Genomic DNA, 6,251 nt, shown 5'->3' with positions numbered 1-6,251 from the left:
TCAGTTTTCGTCCCCTGGTACTCGGGTGCAACATTCCAGACGCTTTACTAACACTCTCCCGACTTGGAGAGTCAGTGCCTTTAACCTCCTGTTTGGCCCAGTTTGCAATTTCTGCGGAAGATGAACAGGAATAGGGAGAACCAATGACAGACTAGCTGGAGGTGTCTGGACGGGCAAATTTAACTCTCATTTCCCACCAGGAAGAGGAATTAACCAAAGGCTCAGCGTGCCGTGCGGGAACCAGAATAGGGCCTGAAGCCATCCTGCGGTGTTGCGGCCAGCTGACAGGAAAGCGAGTTGAAGAAAGGAGCTCAGGGGCACTGTAATTCACAAACCTGCAGAGTTATAAATGACAGCTATCGTCCACAAATATACTGAAGTAAGGCTGCCAAGAGGACTTGAAAGCGGGGCAGAATTGCAGGAAACCGATTTCAGGAGGTAGACTGGAATTGCATTGAAAGCATAGGAAAAGAGGCAGAACGTCCACAATGATGCACTTGGCCAAAAAGGGCGTATGCGTTTTTTCCTGAATATATTCAGGAAAAAACGCATACGCCCTTTTTGGCCAACCAAGCAAGCTTGCAAAGGAAATCTGCACTACAATGAAGTCTCACTTCCCCCCGGTCAAAAGGGTCATCTGAAAAAAGTGTAAAATCCAGAAAGGCAGGACAGGCCATGGAGAACTGGGAGCCTTGTTATGCTGATGGGTGGGATGTCAATTGCCAACAGCCACTCGGGAGAAGTGTATGGTGTTTCCTGAAACATCTAAAAAACAAAGCACCAGAGCCTAGGGCACTTCCACTTATGGTCCTATAGCTTAGGGAAATTAAAGTCAAAAAGACACAGCCACCCCAAAGGTTGGGACGGCTCTGTTTACAAGAACCTGATTTACGGTACAAGTTCAATATCGCAGAAAGTGAAAAATGGATAAAGAAGTTGTGGTACTTACGTACAATGCAATATCACTCAGCAAGGAAATCTATGTCATCAGGCCCGTAGCAGCATAATGAGTGGATTCAGGTATGATGATTCTAACTGAAATAAGTCACACAGAGAAAGAAACATCATAAGATATCACTAATACACGGAATGTAAACTTGGCTACACAGGAACTGAATTCCAAAACAGAACAGGGTCTCAAATTTAGAAACCCAACTTATGCTTGCTTAAGGGGAAAGGTGAGTTGGGGTGCTGCATAAAACCAGAGATTGAAATGAGCACAGATAAAGTTCCTTAAGCCAAATATGGAATAGACAAGAGCTACTCCTTGCTCAAGGAAATGGACTCAACACCCCATATTAAACGCCTAAGCATGTACCTGACTAGGAAGTATCTTAAAACCTATGGATTGCTATGTCTCCGAAAGAGAACCAAGCGTGTGTACAGGGGCATAAACGCAGCAGTGATAGGACTGGAGAGGTTCGGTGAGCAAATGAAGACCCTTTGAAGTCATATTGCATGGTACCCATTCCACGGGTCTCAACTCTCCAGGTTTAAGGTATTCTTCCTTCAGCTAAAACATGCATGTGAAACCCAGAGTATGATCAACCGTGTGATCGGGAGACGTGTTCAAATATGTCTCAGTTTTCGTCCCCTGGTACTCGGGTGCAACATTCCAGACGCTTTACTAACACTCTCCCGAGTTGGAGAGTCAGTGCCTTTAACCTCCTGTTTGGCCCAGTTTGCAATTTCTGTGGAAGATGAACAGGAATAGGGAGAACCAATGACAGACTAGCTGGAGGTGTCTGGACGGGCATATTTAACTCTCATTTCCCACCAGGAAGAGGAATTAACCAAAGGCTCAGCGTGCCGTGCCGGAACCAGATTAGGGCCTGAAGCACTCCTGCGGTGTTGCGGCCAGCTCACGAGAAAGCGAGTTGAAGAAAGGAGCTCAGGGGCACTGTAATTCACAAACCTGCAGAGTTATAAATGACAGCTCTCGTCCAAAAATATACTGAAGTAAGGCTGCCAAGAGGACTTGAAAGCGGGGCAGAATTGCAGGAAACCGATTTCAGGAGGTAGACTGGAATTGCATTGAAAGCATAGGAAAAGAGGCAGAACGTCCACAATGATGCACTTGGCCAAAAAGGGCGTATGCGTTTTTTCCTGAATATATTCAGGAAAAAACGCATACGCCCTTTTTGGCCAACCAAGCAAGCTTGCAAAGGAAATCTGCACTACAATGAAGTCTCACTTCCCCGTGGTCAAAAGGGCCATCTGAAAAAAGTGTAAAATCCAGAAAGGCAGGACAGGACATGGAGAACTGGGAGCCTTGTTATGCTGATGGGCGGGATGTCAATTGCCAACAGCCACTCGGGAGAAGTGTATGGTGTTTCCTGAAACATCTAAAAAACAAAGCAACAGAGCCTAGGGCACTTCCACTTATGGTCCTATAGCTTAGGGAAATTAAAGTCAAAAAGACACAGCCACCCCAAAGGTTGGGACGGCTCTGTTTACAAGAACCTGATTTACGGTACAAGTTCAATATCGCAGAAAGTGAAAAATGGATAAAGAAGTTGTGGTACTTACGTACAATGCAATATCACTCAGCAAGGAAATCTATGTCATCAGGCCCGTAGCAGCATAATGAGTGGATTCAGGTATGATGATTCTAACTGAAATAAGTCACACAGAGAAAGAAACATCATAAGCTATCACTAATACATGGAATGTAACCTTGGCTACACAGGAACTGAATTCCAAAACAGAACAGGGTCTCAAATTTAGAAACCCAACTTATGCTTGCTTAAGGGGAAAGGTGAGTTGGGGTAATGCATAAAACCAGAGATTGAAATGAGCACAGATAAAGTTCCTTAAGCCAAGTATGGAATAGACAAGAGCTACTCCTTGCTCAAGGAAATGGACTCAACACCCCATATTAAACGCCTAAGAATGTACCTGACTAGGAAGTATCTTAAAAGCTATGGATTTCTATGTCACCAAAAGAGAATCAAGCATGTGTACAGGGGCATAAACGCAGCAGTGATAGGATTGGAGAGGTTCGGTGAGCAAATGAAGACCCTTTGAAGTCATATTGCATGGTACCCATTCCACGGGTCTCAACTCTCCAGGTTTAAGGTATTCTTCCTTCAGCTAAAACATGCATGTGGAACCCAGAGTATGATCAACCGTGTGATCGGGAGACGTGTTCCAATATGTGTCAGTTTTCGTCCCCTGGTACTCGGGTGCAACATTCCAGACGCTTTACTAACACTCTCCCGACTTGGAGAGTCAGTGCCTTTAACCTCCTGTTTGGCCCAGTTTGCAATTTCTGCGGAAGATGAACAGGAATAGGGAGAACCAATGACAGACTAGCTGGAGGTGTCTGGACGGGCAAATTTAACTCTCATTTCCCACCAGGAAGAGGAATTAACCAAAGGCTCAGCGTGCCGTGCCGGAACCAGATTAGGGCCTGAAGCCATCCTGCGGTGTTGTGGCCAGCTCACGAGAAAGCGAGTTGAAGAAAGGAGCTCAGGGGCACTGTAATTCACAAACCTACAGAGTTATAAATGACAGCTATCGTCCAAAAATATACTGAAGTAAGGCTGCCAAGAGGACTTGAAAGCGGGGCAGAATTGCAGGAAACCGATTTCAGGAGGTAGACTGGAATTGCATTTAAAGCATAGGAAAAGAGGCAGAACGTCCACAATGATGCACTTGGCCAAAAAGGGCGTATGCGTTTTTTCCTGAATATATTCAGGAAAAAACGCATACGCCCTTTTTGGCCAACCAAGCAAGCTTGCAAAGGAAATCTGCACTACAATGAAGTCTCACTTCCCCCCGGTCAAAAGGGCCATCTGAATAAAGTGTAAAATCCAGAAAGGCAGGACAGGCCATGGAGAACTGGGAGCCTTGTTATGCTGATGGGCGAGATGTAAATTGCCAACAGCCACTCGAGAGAAGTGTATGGTGTTTCCTGAAACATCTAAAAAACAAAGCAACAGAGCCTAGGGCACTTCCACTTATGGTCCTATAGCTTAGGGAAATTAAAATCAAAAAAAACACAGCCACCCCAAAGTTTGGCACGGCTGTGTTTTCAAGAACCACGTTTACGGTACAAGTTCAATATCGCAGAAAGTGAAAAATGGATAAAGAAGTTGTGGTACTTACGTACAATGCAATATCACTCAGCAATGAAATCTATGTCATCAGGCCCGTAGCAGCATAATGAGTGGATTCAGGTATGATGATTCTAACTGAAATAAGTCACACAGGAAAAGAAACATCATAAGATATCACTAATACACGGAATGTAAACTTGGCTACACAGGAACTGAATTCCAAAACAGAACAGGGTCTCAAATTTAGAAACCCAACTTATGCTTGCTTAAGGGGAAAGGTGAGTTGGGGTGCTGCATAAAACCAGAGATTGAAATGAGCACAGATAAATTTCCTTAAGCCAAATATGGAATAGACAAGAGCTACTCCTTGCTCAAGGAAATGGATTCAACACCCCATATTAAACACCTAAGAATGTACCTGACTAGGAAGTATCTTAAAACCTATGGATTGCTATGTCTCCGAAAGAGAATCAAGCGTGTGTGCAGGGGCATAAACGCAGCAGTGATAGGATTGGAGAGGTTCGGTGAGCAAATGAAGACCCTTTGAAGTCATATTGCATGGTACCCATTCCACGGGTCTCAACTCTCCAGGTTTAAGGTATTCTTCCTTCAGCTAAAACATGCATGTGGAACCCAGAGTATGATCAACCGTGTGATCGGGAGACGTGTTCCAATATGTCTCAGTTTTCGTCCCCTGGTACTCGGGTGCAACATTCCAGACGCTTTACTAACACTCTCCCGACTTGGAGAGTCAGTGCCTTTAACCTCCTGTTTGGCCCAGTTTGCAATTTCTGCGGAAGATGAACAGGAATAGGGAGAACCAATGACAGACTAGATGGAGGTGTCTGGATGGGCAAATTTAACTCTCATTTCGCACCAGGAAGAGGAATTAACCAAAGGCTCAGCGTGCCGTGCCGGAACCAGATTAGGGCCTGAAGCCGTCCTGCGGTGTTGCGGCCAGCTCACGAGAAAGCGAGTTGAAGAAAGGAGCTCAGGGGCACTGTAATTCACAAACCTGCAGAGTTATAAATGACAGCTATCGTCCAAAAATACACTGAAGTAAGGCTGCCTAGAGGACTTGAAAGCGGGGCAGAATTGCAGGAAACCGATTTCAGGAGGTAGACTGGAATTGCATTGAAAGCATAGGAAAAGAGGCAGAACGTCCACAATGATGCACTTGGCCAAAAAGGGCGTATGCGTTTTTTCCTGAATATATTCAGGAAAAAACGCATACGCCCTTTTTGGCCAACCAAGCAAGCTTGCAAAGGAAATCTGCACTACAATGAAGTCTCACTTCCCCCCGGTCAAAAGGGCCATCTGAAAAAAGTGTAAAATCCAGAAAGGCAGGACAGGCCATGGAGAACTGGGAGCCTTGTTATGCTGATGGGCGGGATGTCAATTGCCAACAGCCACTCGGGAGAAGTGTATGGTGTTTCCTGAAACATCTAAAAAACAAAGCAACAGAGCCTAGGGCACTTCCACTTATGGTCCAATAGCTTAGGGAAATTAAAATCAAAAAGACACAGCCACCCCAAAGGTTGGGACGGCTCTGTTTACAAGAACCTGGTTTTCGGTACAAGTACAATATCGCAGAAAGTGAAAAATGGATAAAGTAGTTGTGGTACTTACGTACAATGCAATATCACTCAGCAATGAAATCTATGTCATCAGGCCCGTAGCAGCATAATGAGTGGATTCAGGTATGATGATTCTAACTGAAATAAGTCACACAGAAAAAGAAACATCATAAGATATCACTAATACACGGAATGTAAACTTGGCTACACAGGAACTGAATTCCAAAACAGAACAGGGTCTCAAATTTAGAAAACCAACTTATGCTTGCTTAAGGGGAAAGGTGAGTTGGGGTGGTGCATAAAACCAGAGATTGAAATGAGCACAGATAAAGTTCCTTAAGCCAAATATGGAATAGATCAGAGCTACTCCTTGCTCAACAAAATGGATTCAACACCCCATATTAAACACTTAAGAATGTACCTGACTAGGAAGTATCTTAAAACCTATGGATTGCTATGTCTCCAAAAGAGAATCAAGCGTGTGTGCAGGGTCATAAACGCAGCAGTGATAGGATTGGAGAGGTTAGGTGAGCAAATGAAGACCCTTTGAAGTCATATTGCATGGTACCCATTCCACGGGTCTCAACTCTCCAGGTTTAAGGTATTCTTCCTT

The sequence above is a fragment of the Lagenorhynchus albirostris genome, unplaced genomic scaffold (assembly GCF_949774975.1).
Source record: "Lagenorhynchus albirostris unplaced genomic scaffold, mLagAlb1.1 scaffold_29, whole genome shotgun sequence".
Lineage (NCBI taxonomy): Eukaryota > Metazoa > Chordata > Mammalia > Artiodactyla > Delphinidae > Lagenorhynchus > Lagenorhynchus albirostris.
This window is presented reverse-complemented; position numbering follows the sequence as displayed.